Source organism: Daphnia pulex, chromosome 9, assembly GCF_021134715.1.
Source record: "Daphnia pulex isolate KAP4 chromosome 9, ASM2113471v1".
Lineage (NCBI taxonomy): Eukaryota > Metazoa > Arthropoda > Branchiopoda > Diplostraca > Daphniidae > Daphnia > Daphnia pulex.
In genome coordinates, this window is record NC_060025.1 from 3,571,406 (window position 1) to 3,589,447 (window position 18,042).

Genomic DNA, 18,042 nt, shown 5'->3' on the forward strand with positions numbered 1-18,042 from the left:
ATATGATGATTTCGTATTAGTAAACTAGACCTGGCAAGTAACTTTGATTCCTTTAAAAAAATGTTGGGGGTGTTTTGGACGTTTGTGACGATTAAATTTTGGAATTTTGGAATTTTCATGGTGAATAGCGTCACCGCTAGATGGTAGATAGCTCTAGTGGAATTTCGGGGCAAGGGCGAAGGGGTATGGCACGCCGAATCCATAAAAAAAAATTTAAAAAAGAAAACAAAGTTTCGCCTCATCGCCATCTAGCGGTCAAATATCGAACTTCATGCAAAAATTCCCTTTACTTGACCCAAAACGCAGAAATTTTCTTCGCTTATTCGTCGGTGGGCTACAAGCCTCAGAGCTCAGAGCTTCCGAGCTTCCTACTAAAATACCTGAATCATTTCATCGTAATTTTTAAAGATTAAATTGGAAATACATAGAAATAAATTTTCTTAATAACAATATTAACACCATAATTAATAATCGGTAGGCTACGTTCCTCAGACCTCAGTATCTTCTACTAAAACACCTGAATCATTTCATCGTAATTTTTAAAGGAGATGAAATTGGAAATCAATAGAAATAAATATCGCATAGTAACCTATAGAATTTTGGTTATCGAAGCAGAGAAGAGAACGCTGCCATAATTTTCTTATGTCATCATAATGTTTGATCTCTGTAGCTATACTTTAAATTTTTTTTTAACGTTCTCAAGATAATTTTAAATATAGTAACGTAGGCCTATAGACTCCGAACTTCAACTGGTGGTACGCCCATCTTCTCATGCATGACGCGCTGTCAAATGGTGTTGTCGATCGGGGCGCAGCTGCGTGATGGGTTGTTTCGTCTCTCTTCGGTAAGAGCTGGAAAAGCTACTGCTGCATAATTCGATTGCCAGCTACATCGTCGCTCATCAGATATTTGAGGGAATGTAAGACAAGTCATGGAACCAACTGGGCGTACAACCATTGCCCAGTTGGACCACGGCTGTCCCCGCTCAAAACTGCCAACCTCCAAAGTAGTAATCCATATATCCGGTTTTCGTGTCTCGTTCGGTACCTCCGGCTGGTCGGATAACAACCATCTCCAACCGAGATAGAGACACTCTCCTTTCACCAAAATAGAATGATCTATTGGCGCACGGCATCATCCTCTTTACTCCAAGAACTTAAACTCGTCCTAAGTCACAGTTGCGCCTTGCGCCTCCAACCTCACAAGACGGTATACAATTGCTTGTACTTCGAGTACCTCTGCGCGACTATTTATGAGATGCAAAATGGGAACGACGGCATCTAACTGGAGTTTCCAATCGGTACAGGCACGCGTTTAGGCCCCGTGGGCGTTGTCGTTCCGACAGTCAAATCCTGTCTGGAAGACCTGGTCATCGCTTCTAGAGGCGCCCCCAGGGCTGATGGAATCCTGGTTCCTGTTGATCTGGTCAAGAATGTAGTTGATGTTTGCGTATAAATTTACTGTGATGTTTTGTAAATTTAGTTTCGACCCAAGGAAAGTTGACTATTGTTCGGCAAAGAATCGGAGGAAGACGCCGCACACAATCATGGAGAGGCCGAATGCCTTATCACGGCTGAACAAACGAAAATTTGACCAGGCCGTCGAAATTGCCCGAGTTCATTTGATCGACGATGCCTTAAATCTCTTTGGCGATGTCCGGTTGATTGACGCTCCTGTTGACAAGTACCAAGGCGGGTAGGTCCGTCTGACAAGTCTGGTCTATTTCGTTGAGATTAACATGGGCTGTTTTGTTCTTGACTCAGATGACTTTGTTGACGTCGCTCTCGGACAAGGGTACGGACAAGAATCCGAGAGTGTCGGCGAGGTTTTTAAACTTGATCACTCTCAATAACAGCTGCATATCTACGTCTCGATCCGTCACATTTCCTTTCCCCTTCCCCTTCCCGCACACGAACTGGTGCCTACCCAATAGCGAGAGGTTCAGAACATGCAATTGTATGTATGCAGTTTTCAATGTTCGTATTTTGACTGGTCCCGCCAAGGGGAAATAGGGGACTAACTGTATCGCCGTCAGTAAGCGTTGTTGGACGATTTATATGGGTCGTTGTAAAGGATTTATCGCTCGTTGGACAGAATTTATGGATCGTGGATTGACAAGTCCTTTATTCAGAAGAGTCTTTTTTGCTTTCGTCACTCCACCATTCTTCTGAGTCACTTCTGAGGCTCCGACTGGGAGTTGCTCACTGCAAGTTGCTTTTTTGTCTTTCCCATCTTCTTACTTTTGCAAATGGATCACTAAAAATTAGAATATACGAATATATGTTGCGATGATTGGTGCTGCTTATAAATCAACGACCGATCCGTTTCTTTGAGTAGCAAGTGCCAAACGGACCATTTTATTCATTGTAGAAATTTTCCCGTTGGAAGAAAACGTTTAAACAATGATCGGTATGCTGAGCTTCCGGCCCACGTCTTTCCGGCCCATACCTTTCCGGCCCGCTTTTTTTTTGGGCCGTAAGTGTTGTTATTTTCCGGCCCATTTGAGTGATGTTCCGGCCCAAACTAAAAATATTTTCAAAAATAGAAAAATTTTTATAAGTGATAGATTAGTGGCGCTGCCAGTTACTTTTTTAAAACTCTTGAATAGTATTCTTGGCAACGCTGACAAAAGTGAGTGACAGACACCGTGGCGCTGCCAGTTACTTTTTAGCAGACAAATTTTCACCCATAGCACATGTCGGCAACCTATCGTAAAGATGTCATGTGTGACTTGTAATATTGCATTTAGTGGACGTACCCCACAAATAATTAAGTGTGTTGAATGCTTTGGCCATGTACATCGTTCATGTTTGCCTGGAAAAGGTAACTTTAATTTGGTGTTATATTCTGTTCAATTCGATTATTTAAAAAATGTGTTGTTAGGTATAACATCAACCGATTATGTGAGAATGAAAAAGTATGGTGAATCATTTGAATTTAAGTGCGTAAACTGCAGTTCTAATACGGTATTATACTTTTTACATGAAATCAGTTTTTATTTCATACACATTTACAACAAACATTTCTGTTCACAGCCTGGTGATAGTCATACAAGAAATTCTTCTAACGACGTCGAAGGCTGGCACAACAGAATCAACGAAGGAAAAAACGGCGCTTTCAACTTATTCCATCTCATCGATCAACTCCACTATGAAGCTACTCTAATTAGTCTCCAGGCCAAACTTATGGAACGCGGCGAAAACCTTAGAAGACGAAACAAGGCTTGCCAACAACTACAAGATGATCTTGTTGCTTTATGGGACCAGTACACCAACGATGATCTATCATCTAAGTTATTGCTGGAAAAAGTTGCCACCTTGTACGATATCTACAATAAGGCCGGCAATCATTTTCAAATTGTTGATGATTCTGAAAGCGATGTATCTTCAGATTAGATGTACTTTGAATTTCCGCTTTTTCCTTTTCTTTTTGAGTTTTGGCTCTAATAAAACTATTTATCAGCAATGTATCTTCAGATTAAATTTATTTTTATATTTGAGTTTTGGCTGTAATAAAGCAAAGTTTATTTGGTACTGATACTAAGATACTCATACTACGATCATTACACATAAATTTTTTATTACGGGCCGGAAAATCAGTTCCTTTCCGGACTATTTACACGCATTACCGGACCATAAAAAGCGGGCCGGAAATGTATGGGCCGGAAAGACGTGGGCCGGAACATCATGCAATCCAATGATCGAATGGCGTCAACACATTTAAACCCAACTATTTCAATCAATTTCACGAGATTGATTATGTTTATCATTGAATAAAACGAGTTTATCAAGTCTTAAACGGGCATGCCCCAGTGGGTCCATCCGACTCCGCGCGTTCCCATTGGTCAATTCGAATTTTTATCGACGCCATCTGGACGCCGTTGTCTGCGAATTGATGATCAAATTAATCATTTAACGACAATTCAAGGCCTTGGAGTTTTGATGCCTCCGTTTATAGTTATTTATTCAACGTCCATTGTTTATGTTGCGGCGTTTTTCCTTTTAATCTGGCGCTTCTACAGACGCAAAACGCTAAACAGTCGGGATCATTTAAGTCTAACTGAATAGAGTTGACTCGACATAAAAGAAAGCACATCTCTCTACCAGCTGAAACCGATTGTATCAGTTGGTTTTTACATCGGTAATTTTTCTTTGGTTTGTGTCTTTGTTTACTCTGAGCAGATAGTTCAAATGTTTTTAATTAGCCCAACTATTTTACTAAATCATTTTTATTTTAACCCCAGTTTAGTTCAGTGGTGTTTTGCCTAGATACGTGAATGGAGATGTCGACGGCCGATGGAAAGAACAACCACCTTTCCTAATCATTTTAGAGTGGACAACTCCTGACAACTCGTCGCGTTCGATACAGAGGCAGCAGCTTATTATTATGCTGGTGAGTGGAATCTACTTTTTGATTTTCCCCTTCCTTTGTTGGAATGTTTTTGATTTTCCTCATCCGGAAGACTCACCGGAAGTACTCGCGTTGCCAGTCATTTCAATTGAGGATCAGATTGTTTTTACCAGGCGCCAGTTGAATTTGCGAATGTCAACTTGTCGATCCTTTCGATTCTTTGAATGGTGATCTTAATTTGCTTGAATAGAGAACCGCGAAAAATTTCAACAACAGAATAAAGTAAATTGGCAAACAAATCGAAATGGACCACTGAAAGTCATTCAAATTTGGTTAAAATAGGGGGAAAACATAGAAATAAATACAAATTAAAGAAAAGTTTCTCTTAATCTGCACAAATTGCCGGTAACAGATCCAGTTCAATGGTCATTGACTATTTCCAGAACAGTTTGGGCTTTTTGTGCTTATCTTTTTTAATTTGTCGCTTTTATTTTTCACGACGTCTGTAAAAAAGTTAACCAGCAACGATTCATCATCGATACACAAGATTTCAGACCGATGATATCAAATGAAATTTAAAAAACAAATCTCTTTTTACATTAATGAAAGGGGTTAAGGCGTCATTTAGGAATAGGTGCAGAGGTGCACCTGGAAACCAGGGACCAGGAGTCGAACCCCGTGGTAATATATATATGATTTTTGAAAAGGGCTCCTTCCAAAAAGGAAGGGGGAGGATTTTCCATTTTGAAATTCCCCAAGGGGACTCCCCCTTCTAAAATGGCCGACCGAAAGAGAGCGTAATAGCTCGGGGGGGGGGATGAAAAACACGCACAAAACACAAGAATTTATGATTATAAACTTCAATATATCTCACGATTATCAAAAAATACCCTCCCGATTTTTTGAAATGTTATGTAAACATATCTCTTGTTTCTCGGTAAATTATTCGCCGTTCGTCTAACTTTCCGACTGATTTAATATGATTTTTTAAAGTGTAACCATTTTAGATTTCTATTTTTTAAATTCCGATAAAAAAATTAAACAAAGTTAAGGTCTCATAAAATTTTAATAACAAATAAAGGCGCAATTAAAGAAAAACTGAAAAATGTATTTTTTTTCAGTTCATGGCAAAATAACAAAAAAATAAATTAAAATTTTAATATCTCCTAAACTATTAAAGCAATAATTCTGAAAATTCCAGGATAATTTTTTTGGCCCATCTTCATCCAGCCCCCCCCCCCCCCTCCAAAAAAAATGAACGGAATCCCAATTTTGACGGCGCCATCGATCGGCAGATTTCGCGTGGAATGACCCTTCAGTCTTTAAATTCGTAGTCTGTGTAGGGGCTACACCTCCCTAGTCTCGGCGCCAACAGCCGAATCCGCTAAAGAATGGAGGAAGGGTTCGTTAATCGGCGGCCACTATGAAATTCCCTACCTCTCATCCCTTACTGCACGTATCGCGCCAAATTTTCATTAAAAAAAAGAGGGACGGTCCTACAGGTGAGCGACAATTTCTCAGTTCTCGTCGTAGAACGACGAAAAGTGACTGGTCCCCATTATGATCCTGTGGCGTTCGTAAACGCTTTTAAAATCCCTCCCACCGTCGGTTACATATGGCTTGTTAGATTATGTTAATCAGGGCGGATTGCGTTAGGTACTAGGTTCCGGATTTTGAACTGGGAATCCATGTCGATTGCTGGGTTGAGGCCGAGCATGGTATTAGCGTTGAGTTCGAGGTTCCTGTCCGAAAAGAACTGGCGGATTTTAGGGCGGAATTCTTCATTTCTTGGGCAGGAATCTAGTATGTGGCGGGTGTTTTCGATGGCTGCGCATCCGAAGCGGCAGCTTGGGTCGGCTTCCGGGTCTATCCTGTGGCTGAACGCATTGAGTCAGTTGTGCCCTGAGCGGAGTCTGTGCAGGCATATTGCTACTTTCCTGTTTGCGTGTTGGTGCCATATGATGGTGCCTAACCTGGATCTCATATGTATGCAACTTTGTTTGCAAGTCTGCTGTTTACGGAGGAGGTTGGTGGCCCAGTTGGCCCTTACTATTGAGACCATTTCTTCGGGGGAAAGGCTGCTGTTGACTCTCTCCTCGTCCTGGGTGTTGCATTCCATAGCTGCCAGTCTGTCCGCCCTTTCATTCCGTTCTATACCAGTGTGACTAGGGATCCATGTCAGTCCTGTTCGAGTGCCATTTGATTTGAGGCTGGCAATTATTTCCCGGGTGGCTGTAACCGCTTCATTTTCCGATAGGGAATTCGATGAGATGGCAGTGATGGCAGAACTGGAGTCACTGTATATGATGGTTTCTGGGGGGCAGTAGTCCATGTCGTAAATTAGTTTCAGGGCATGTTATATGGCTGTGACTTTCGCCATTAAAATGCTGGAGCCTTTCGTTAGCGTCCAGGCATGTTCATTGTTTAGGGTGGGGACAAAGATAGGGCATGTCGTGATCTCGGGGGATAATGATTTGGATCCATTGATGTAGGCCCTGATGGATGTCACCGGTGCACTACTGCTGAGGGAGTTGAAGAGGTTTGTTGTCCGGTGCCTGCATGCCATGGCTTGTTCTTTGTTGAGGGGGAACTATGAAGTTTTGCAGTCGGGTGGTCTGCTGGGTGGTGGATATTTGTAGGTGGATGGGAGTTGGAGTTGGTGTGAGAAAAGGGGTGCCCAGAAATTTGACGAAGTCCAATTCCTTAATTAAGCCTGGGGTGCTTCTAGGTTTCCATTGGGTGATTGTAGCAGCGAGCTTAACGAACGGATTATGCATTGGGGTATTAGATTTGTAGATTAGGTTTATCAAATATTTACGGGTGAGCAGTTTGGTTCTCCAGCTGAGTGATTCCGTCCCTGTTTCCACATACAACATTTCTACTGGGTTAGATCGTTTCGCGCCCAGTATGTTCCTTAGTATAGCGCGCCCCACTACGTCCACTCTTTCCAAGTTCGTTTTGCTGGCGCTGCCGTAGGCTATAGCCACAATGTCCATCAGGCTTCTGGCGAGGCTTTTGTAAAGGAGAACGAGTGTTTGAGTTGTTGGGTCAGCTTTGATCTAGTCAGAATAGAGAACAGGTTTTTAAGGTTGAGGCAACGGTTGGTTACGTGATCGATGTGTGATTTCCACAGCAGCTTGAAGTCGAACCAGAATCCCAGGAATATAAATGTTGATTGAGAGGGAATTCGATGGCCATTCAGATAGAGAAGAGGATCATTCCCGGGTTTATAGGCTCTCGTGAACACCACCATCGCGTTTTTATCCGGGGCGAACCTGAACTTCCATTTCCTTCCCCATCTTCGGACTTTGTCTAGGGCTGGCTGTAGGGTCACTTCGTCGTCCGATGGGCGCTTCACCATCGAGTAGAGAAGCACATCGTCGGCGTAGAGTAATATCTTCGTCTCTGGGGTGGAGGATGGGAAGTCGATTTACATAATGTTGAACAGGTTTGGGCTCAGTACCGTGCCTTTGGGTACTCCGTTTTCTACCGGGGCTGGAATGGAGGTTATGCTTCTGATCCTGACACTCATACCACGTCCGGTTAGGAACTCCTTAATCCATCCTAGGAACGCTCCAGCGATTCCTTTTTTAGCCATCTTGAAAAGCAAGCCTTGGATCCAAACCGTGTCGTAGACTTTGTTTATGTTGAGGAATGTGGCCACTGTCGAGCGTTTTTAGTTGAAGCTCTACTTAATGTCGGCGTCCAGTTGGGCGGTCTGGTCGGTTGTGCTGCATCCTCCCCGGAATTCTGCATGGGCTGTACTAATGATTCCTTTGGATTCAACAAACCAGTCTAGTCGGTTAGCCATCAGTCTTTCAAAGGTTTTTCCTAGGCAGGAGGTAAGTGAAACTGGTCGGTAGGAGTTGGGGTCGTCTACTGGCTTGCCTTTTTTTTAGTAGGGGGATAACCACTGCGGATTTTCACTGTGCCGGGACGTAGGTGTTAGTCAAAAGCGTGTTGAAAAGGTGTAGAAGGGATGTTTTGTTGGGTTTAGACAGATTCCTTGTCATCTTGTTCCGGATCAGGTCGGGCCCTGTCGCATTACTTTTTGATTTCGGCATGACTTTGTCGAGTTCTTCCGGCGTGAAGGCGTCGTTCAGGGGATCAGTAGTACGCGATCGGATTTTGTTTCTTATTGCTACCTCAAAGTGCCTATTGTCAGCAGAGAGGGCCTGGCCGGTGGCAGAGGCGTGGGATCCGTTCCCAACCATGTTCCTGACAAAGGCCCACATTTTTTGTTGGTCGTTGTGGCCCAGGTTAGCAATGAAGGCTGACCATGCATTCTTTTTGGTCGTGATGATGGTTCTTCTTTTCCTGGCTTCGGCTTTTCTCCATTCTTCCCGTTTTGTTGTAGATTTTGGGGAGTCCCTCCATTCCCTAAAGGCTCGGCTTGCTTCCTTTACCGCTGTCTTACATTCTTCGGCCCACCACGGGTGGGCTGGGCCTTTATGCGATACTCTGCAGCTTGGGCTGGTTCTCTTAAATAATTGTTCATTGCTGGCCTCGAGGCCGTCGGTGAACACCGTTGTCGCCGTAGCCGGATCTGTGATTTCAATGAAGTTCTTGAATTCGAGAAGTTCTTCTAATCGTTTGTTCCAGGCAGGCCACTTCTCCTCATTAATAGCCCAGGCTATTGGACAGCTTGCGTAGTGCACTACACTGGCGTTCAGAGTGATGATGATGGGTAGGTAGTCGCTACTCATGTAGGGTCCTAATGAATGCTGCGGTGATGGTGAGGTCAATAGTGGATGCTTTCCCAGACACTGGGTCCAGGCGAGTTCCAAGGTTGGGTGGGGTGATGAGACAGGCGTCTTGGTCGTTGATCAGGGCTTCGTAGACGGATTTGCCGGCCTTGTTGACAGTGGCGTTAGATTATCATAGTGGGTGGTATTCGTTGAAGTCACTACCAAGAAAGTATGGGTTGCTTCTGTCTAGCATGGCCTCAATCTCTTCGGTCTCGCAGTTAGCTCTGGGTATGTAGATAGAGGCGAAATCAATGTGTTGGTTGTTCCTGAAGAGAATGCAGGCACAAATTGCTTCAATGGTGTCAGGTGGGTTGTGGGTAATCGGGGAGAACTGTAAAGATTTACTAATTAATATGGCCACTCCTCCCCCAAGTCTTAATAGGCGGTCCTTCCTGAGGATGTGGTGGGACTTGAACTCAGAAACCGTTTTTCCACTGTGTCTCTCTAATTAGGGCTACTTCTGGGTTAACCAAGGATAGATAATGGCGGAATTCTATTAATTATGATTTAGTGAGGCCTCTTACATTCCACTGTAGGCACTTGAAATTTTCAGTAGTCGGATTAATCATACGTAGTTATTGGCGGAGTGTTCCATGTCTTTCTGATCGGAGAGTCTGAAGTAAGATGATGTTGATGGGGGGGATCGGAGAGTTTAGCATGACATCTTCTTGCCTTAGGAGGGCTGAATGTGCCGTGTTTACCGATCAGTTTGGGTTAGATGGGAGCTTCGTGTTCAGTAGGGGTTGTTGAGCGTGATCGAGGGGTAAGACTTTAGGCCGAAGGTGGAAATCATTGCACTCATAAACCCGTCTAGTTTGTCAAATCTTGTGGCTAGGGAACCGGCATTTTCCTCTTGCTTCATGATCACGTTATCCAACCTTTTGTCAAAGCGGTCGAATCTGTCATTCGTTTTGACCAGGTCCTCGGTTAGGTTCCCTATCTTCTCGTTGATCTTGGGGATGGTCGATTCCATTAATATCTTAAGCTCAGACTGCATCGCTTGCAACTGTATCTTCAGCAGGTTGAGCTCCTGCGATGGCTGGGGGTCCGGGTGGACAAGCGGGACCAAGCGTCTTGATGATGCGTTGTAGTGGTTGGTGACTCTTGTGCTGGCTTCTCCCATGGTGATCCCTTTCAAATAGGCCATCTTTAGTATCTTCTTCATTTCCAAGAAGGCTGGACATTCGTTGCAGTCAGATTCATAAGTGTGGCTGCCGCAATTGACGCATCTCGTGGTGCATTCTACGTTGTCAGGGTGCAGCCTTCAACTCTTCTTGCTGTGGTTGTTGTTGGATCCGCAAAATAGGGAGGTGTGTCCTAACCGCCAGCACTTGTAGCACCTGTATGGGTTGGGCACTGAAATGTTTACCTGATAGCTCATCGACGCCATCTTTACTCTGTCTGGTAGGGGGAAAGAAAACGTAAGGATTATTGTCTCTGACATCACGCCCGGTCTTCCTCTCATGGGTAGGCGTTTCACGTGGGTCACATTCTGGTCTGCTAGGGCCTCTTAGTTTTTATGTCGAATATTTTATAGGGACCACGAAGATTACTTTGATTCTGTAGGCGAATGAGCTATTGGGGAGAGAGCAAAGCACTGGTCTACCCTGTAAAGATTTCAATTCAAGGAAGATGGCTTGTTGGTCCTTGTCGTGAGCGTGGATGGCCAAGTCAACTCTTATTAAGATCGAAGAGTCTTTGGCGATTTCTATGATCTCGGCTTGGATTCTTTTCCGTTCTGCTATATGCATGTTCTTGAAGCTTGGTTTGTCATCCGTTATTTTTACGATTACAGGAGGGAGTTGGGATTCACTACCACAAGGATTTTTGCGAGGTGGGCTACGGGATTCTAGTTGGTTCTCTGGGCCCATTGATAAGCTAGTGCTTGGCGTGTTTCTGGCAAGTGTAGTCGTTAATGCGGAGGCTGTGATTTGTGCGGGAATGGCAACCGGCGATACCAAGCGGGGGGCGTATAAGTAGGTCTGAAGCCATATGTGAATTTTGGTGATCACTGACAGCGTTCTGAACACGTCCTTTCACTACGAAGGTTAAGACCGACCTCTCTAGTTCTCTTCTTTATATCTAAATATTGGAAGAAAGTAAAACTATTATTTTATTGTACTGCTACCCAGTGTGTTTTTACCTTGGCTGTTACGCCTATATCAGAATCATCAACAGCATCGTCTTATTCCTTTTCTTCTGGTTGTCTTACTATAAAGCCGTATTCAATCTGTTTGAGTAACCGTGGCCTGTTACCCACGCTCCTCTTGTATCAGAACATGATCTATTCGAATGAACAAAGAAACTAGCCGTATTAAAGATCTCGAAGCAAAAACCATCAATTCAGAAAGCTGACCAATGTAATTTCCATGAGGTGTGGTAATCTTTTGGATCCGTTTATTTTCCAGGCTGTGAAACATTCGTTACCAAGATATATGAATAATTGATTTTCACAACAGTTCTGGCTTATAACAAAACAAATTTTACGGTGATTTTGTGCACCACTTGGTGAGAGCAATAATCCTTTAAAACTAGAATCAGTTGGAAAATGTTGATTTAGATCATTTTTTTGTGCAATGAGAGGACTAGAGAGACTGAAAGATCCAGATAGTTCCGTAGAACAACCCAAAAAACTGCTTGGAAAATCAACTACACTTAGAAGTCTCTCAATTGCAAAACAGGTCACCAAAAACAGCGCAGACGTCAATTTAAATATGATATTATTCGTAAACAGCTTTAGTGATAGATGATAACTGTTAAGGTGATATCAGTTCTTGAAGAACAGATCTTTCCAATTAATTGAATTCTTATCAAATGTAACGAAGTCTCGCTCTGCCTAGCTGATGATGCTGCAACCTGACGCCGCTTGGTACTAATAATTACCCACGAAGGTCATAGTATTAGTTATTACTAATACTTTAGCTACTTTAGAACTAGAGTTACCCAAAAATCGTATGTAAATGTGTAATTTCCCATTGTGTTAGGCCTACCCCAGAATAGTATTGACAAGTGGTGATTCCACTTGTCAACTTACTTGGGGGTACCCTTAACACAGGGTGACTATTATTCAATAATGTGCAATTGTCGATTGACTCTGTTTTAACTAGCGTAAAATCCCACCCAATGCAGTTCTTCTTCAGTCCATGCCAGGCCATTCAGCAGGTCTATTGTTGGCTCACTCCTTCTAGAGCTCAGTCTCTCTGGCTTATTTCTTTAGTCAGTTGTCACTAGTTGTGCAGGCGAGATGAGGCCTCAGGCAGTACTTTGGGAGTTATTCCTGTCTATTCACTGGTAGCAATTGGCTATGTACTGTTCTGTCTATATCTGACCTTATCTGTACTATTTGTTGACTTATTTTGCCCGTCTCATGCTAGATAAGTCTCGCACTCCACATGACACCGCTGAACGATTATTCCCGCTGATCCACATACTCCTATATAGGCTACCGCACATAATAAGAAAATTAATATCTCCAACACAACATTTTATGAATGTCAGGTAATCAGAGTGCACCAGGTGCCGTATGGGAAATCGAGGGGTTTTCAATTATGTATTTCGATTATATTCAATAAATTTATATGTTGTTTTATCAGTTGAGTTGACTACCATTATTTCCCTTAGATTATTATTATACTATAAAAAAATAAACAATACATTTGATATTAAGAAATAATTTAGCTTTATTCGAGATCGCCGAGTTAAGCAATATTCCTCAAGTGGAATATAAATGATGCAACGCTAACAATTAAATAAACATGGGACCAATTATGTTTAACCAATTGCTTGCAAGCTTTCAAATGCGATTTCCCTGAAGCAGCAAGAAGAAGAAGAAGTAGGGTGTCCATTTTGTTTTTTTCCTCTGTGATGAGGAGAGAGGAAATAAAAACACCGTGCGTTTATCGATTAACGGCGAGATGGCGTCCGCCTGTTTATGGATCAATAAGGCAAATCTTGTTTGTTTTTTGTTGTTGTTGTTGTCGGCTCTATTCCCCCGTGGCATCGTCGTTTGACGTCAATTAGCTTCGTCATCCATTTTCCCTTTTCTTTTTTCTACCGTCACGTTTTTTAGCTTTTTTGTCAGTTTCGTGCACCGCTTGTGCATACAGATTTAATCGATTTTCATTCGTTTGATGAATTTCAGAAGATGGAGATAACTAACTACCTTCTGGGTTCTTCATCTTTTTGAATTTAATTTCTGTCTGCTTTTTAAAAAAATTTCGATCGATAGCATCCCGATCTAATAAATTCCTCGGCTGTTTGGACGATGAGCTTAGCTCTATCTTTTTACTACCGTTTGAATTTCCCTATAACTCGTTGAAAGTTGTCCACGTTGGGCAATCTTTTCATTTCCAATCTGATAGTCGTCTGGATTTGGACAAGATATGTCGACATTATTTGATTTTTGATTTGGGACATTCAGCACGGACTTCTTGTCAAACACAAGTGCAGACGGGCCGTTTGAATGAAAAGGCAGGAGTTTCCTGGACAATTGTGTGTGTACGCTATTTCACCTTTAGGCTACAAACAGATTGGATTCGAATGTTTGATTGGTCGATTTGTGAATTGGGATTTGTTTGATATCCTGTCGCTAGCACACACCAACCGCCACCAATTGGGTCTTAGTGCCGGTTAGTTTTGATGAATATAGTCCGAGTATGTCCCGAAGCTGTTCAAAAGAACTGATCATTAGAAATGAACATTTCATTTTTCGGCGCGCGTGTTAATTTTGGGGTTTTTTGTTTAATTTCTTATACAATAGGCCGGGTTATTGATGATCTAATTTGCCCACGGGTTACACACCGCATATATATCTGAAATTTTTTTGTAAATTTTTGTTTCTAAAGATGGAAAACATAGAGGAACTGCTGACATGTAGTATATGTCTGGATCAGATAAATTGCCCAAAAGTGCTGCCATGCCAGCATACTTTTTGCAAGGGTTGCATTTTGGAAGTCGTTAGCAATTCTACTAGGAATGGAGTTATTCGCCCGGTATGAAATAAAATATTTTTTTCCATTTCCAGTTTAAATTTCATTATATTATTTTTTAGCTGTTATGTCCTAACTGCAATACCCCGTTTAAAGTTCCTGCTGAAGGTTTGCCGACGAATGTTATTGCGTTGCAAAATACCCCCGTTCCAGTCCAAGTACCAGTCCCGCCTGTTACAGTGTTTCCAACTCATCTTAATGAGGTATTTTTTTCCAATATTTAAATCAATGATGATAATTTGTAATTTTTTAATTATTAAATGTTTTCAGCAACCAAGATTAAATCTATCTGAAAGGCAGGTCCTTTTTGTTTCTGAGGCGTTTAATCCTGGTAAATTCTTCGGACAATTTTAAACTATCGGCACAGAAGAACCACTTTCTTTTGGTCTTGAGGGGATGGGAGTTGAGCTAAAAGACGCGTATTCGAAACTGGAAAAGCCACCAAAGTTGTATCAGACAAAAGAACAAAGGCTGCTGGGCTACTACGGAGTCAAGCACGAAGCAAGTGATGGTAAGTTATCAAAACCTTTTTGCGTAATATTTTTATTGTTAATTTAAAATTGTCATTTTACTTAGATCACTACTATCGTGTCAGGATTGTCCAAGAAGCTGGACCCGTAGTCAAGATTTTATAAGTTGACTACGGGTCCATAGAGTTGGTTAGGCGCGACACCATTATCGCACCGATATCATCTTTGATTCGCTTTTTCCAGCCTCCATACGGCATTTTCTGTATCCTCGAAGATTTCACCAATGTTCCAGTAAATAGATGGAAAATTATCATGGAATGGTTGACGTTAGATATCGGACAACCTCAAAATAGATATTCTGCCAATTTCGCTGGAACAAGTGTAGATGGAGTGGTGGCCCAGAAGTTGAAGAAAATCGAAGGTGAGCGACGACTTCTCGAGCTGTCCAGCAGCTCGAGAAGTCAAGTAGGTGTGGTTGACGGTGTGGTTGACGGTGTGGTTGACAATACAGCTCCCGATTTCGGCGGAGCTAGGCCGAGGGAGAGAAATCCAGCTATTCAATCAACAAGGAATCCAGCAAGCCAATGCTGCACCACTCCCAGTTCCTAATCGAGAAGTTATTCATGTTCCTCAACAAGCAATCCAGCCAGCCACTGCTGCACCAATACCAGTTCCTGCTCCTCCACCAGTGCTGCAACCGCGTACTGGCGGAGGAATTGAAAATGTCAGGGAGCTAATTTTTCGCTTTTTCTGCCGCCACCTAAAAGTCTCACCACAGTACACATCGACACGCGATGATAATTCCTATTCTCATCGTGTGTTGATAACCATAGCAGGTAATTAATTTATTAAAAACCTTTCCTGCCGAAAAACGTGATTTATTTTTTTTTTCTATTTCCAGGTCTGCCTGAACTTGATGAGAATGTCAAAAGCTATGACATCTCGGAAGGGAAAAATATGTGTGCCAAATTGGTGTACCACAGACTGATTAGACTTGGCTACATTTCAAAATATGAAAGGTTAGTTTTTTCAAACAATATTTTACTTTCTTATTATTAATATGATTTTTTTTTTTTTATTCAGTTGTGGGCCACAATTTTTTTTGGCCCAAAATACAATTGATTGGCATCAAAGGGATGGCGGCTTCCAATACGGTAAGTCGATCGTTGTGCAACAACTTGCAAAAAAAGGAATTATGATTAATGAACTTGCCACATCTTGGAGAATCCCAAGAAACAAAGAGATGTTCTGGTGTTCTCTAACTGTTACGAATGGTATGTTATTAAAAAGTTTCGAGGTCTTGATAACAAATAAAACTTTTTTTAATTTCAGTTTGTTCGGTGGAGGCAACGAGCGAAACTTCTAAAGTGGATGCCAATCTGCTCGCTTTTTTTAAATTAGCACAACAACTTTACAATAGACACATTCTGTTTCATAACAGTTATTACTCTCAAAGGGCGGCTCTTAATAAGGCAAATCGTTGAAATAGCCGCGTGTAGCAGCATTTGCTACACGTGGCTATTAATTATTGAATTTTTTTGGGTCGTGTTGAAAAAATTCAAGTTTCGCTACACTAGGAGATGATTTGGAAAGTTTTTCTTTGTTTCCACAAAAAAACTTGACTTGTTGAAGATAAATTCAATCATGTTTAATTCTCCCTTAATTTAGAGCCCATCTCCATTTTTGTTTACTACATGTCCCAGAAATTTTGAGTAATGTTTGTTTTTGTGTAAAATTTTCACGAGCTAGTTCAACGACCTGAGGCTTGTGTGAACGATTTAATCTAGAAATTTGAAACTAACCATCTCCGAGTGTAGCAATATCTGCTACACCTAGAGATCGTTAGAAAAGTTTTTTTTCTTTCATACCCCCTTGATTTGATGAAGAACTGTTTCAATCCAATTTTTGTTTAGTACATGTCCAAGAAATTGTGAACAATGTTTGTTTGTGTGTAACATTTGAACGAGCTAGTTCAATGACCTGAGTCCTGTGTTAACAATACAATCTGGATATTTCAAGCTTAAAATATCAAAATCTCTCAAAGGGAAACTTTTTTTGTCGAGGGGAAGTTTTTGTTTTTTATTACCAACTTTTTGTTTTTAACGACTGTAAGAAATAGAATAATCTGGCAACGGTGAAAGCAGACATTGTTGTATGTTGATGTCAATTTCTTTACTGCAGAACAAGACCTTCTCTTCTACCTGTCAATAGAGTCTTGGGTTAAAAGCCTTTAAAGAAACATCCATTTCATGTGGCTAAAAACTCTTTGTAAACTGGATAGTTAGTGATAGAGTGAAATTTCTACGTGGCCATGGCGTTCAATAAATCGAACGCGACGCACACAAATAAAAAAAAAGTACAGGTTGTTAATTTAGCCGCTCGCGGTCTTGAGATGCTTTGGTTGCCGGAAAGAATTTAACTAACCTATATTATTTGCTTTCATTTAAAGTTTTTTTGTAAATCGCGATGAAATTGAAAGCTATAATCGTTCAAGAGTTAATTCATTACAGTATGACCCACAGATGAACCAACTGTACTCTGCAGGTCGGGATGGTATTGTTCGAATATGGAATTGCAACCCAAACAAAAGTTCAAAAGATTACTATTGGCAATGTATGGACCACCATACAGACTGGGTGAATGATGTTGTCCTGTGCTGTGGTGCAAAATTTAAACTTTTTTTTTTTAATTTTTTATTTTCCATTAATTGTGTACATTTTGTTGTTGACTTATCTAGTAATTTCAGCCAGCTCAGATATGACAGTCAAGGTGTGGAATGCTCACTAGGGTTTCTGTATGTCCACATTGAGAACCCACAAAGATTATGTAAAAGTCTTGGCATATTCCCAAAAAAGGAACAAGTTGCTTTTGCTGGTTTTAACAGAGCCATCTTCCTTTGGAATGTCATTACTTTGACTGCACTAACTGCATACAACAACACTGACACACGTAATTTTTAAAGTTTCTGTCAATTTTGTTATAAAAGTTAAATGTTCTTTTTATGCTATTCAAAAAGCTTCTTCTGTTAATCTACAGAGAGGACTCTCAGAGTGTGGGATCCACGTAGCTACAACAAACTAATGAAATTGAAAGGTTATTATGAAATTCTTTAAACTCTTGCATCTATGTGTAAAGTTATCGCAATATACATTTTTTCTTTTTTAGGGCACACTAAAAATAACAAGTGTATTGTATAAGTGTATTGGAGAATACACAATGAAGGGGTCTGGACGCTTCAGGTGAAACGAACCACGCCAACCAAATTATAGAAAATCAATCCTAATTGGATTGATTACTGTTGTAGACAAACGAAGCGTTTAATACAGTTTTATCGTCCGGAAGGGATCGACAGGTTTGGATCACAGACTTGAGATATCCCAAACAGCGAACGCTTTGGTGCGAAGCTTTGGCACCGGTACTGGTCTATTCCTCACCTCAGACAAGGAACATGTTTGGGTGGCAACTGAAGAATCTTCGGTCAAACGA

The 18,042-nt window shown here is 41.5% G+C and overlaps 2 long non-coding RNA genes across 2 annotated transcripts; both read left to right on the forward strand.

The window, feature by feature from the left end:
* Positions 1-2,424: 2,424 nt before the first annotated feature.
* Positions 2,425-3,065, forward strand: LOC124202515. Its single transcript, XR_006878201.1, has 3 exons — positions 2,425-2,823; positions 2,884-2,966; positions 3,036-3,065. It is a non-coding gene; the product is annotated as an uncharacterized LOC124202515 (long non-coding RNA).
* A 13,711-nt stretch (positions 3,066-16,776) lies between these two features.
* On the forward strand, positions 16,777-17,789 carry LOC124202487. The gene is made up of 4 exons (XR_006878183.1): positions 16,777-17,217; positions 17,294-17,505; positions 17,573-17,649; positions 17,722-17,789. It is a non-coding gene; the product is annotated as an uncharacterized LOC124202487 (long non-coding RNA).
* The last annotated feature ends 253 nt before the right edge of the window (positions 17,790-18,042 follow it).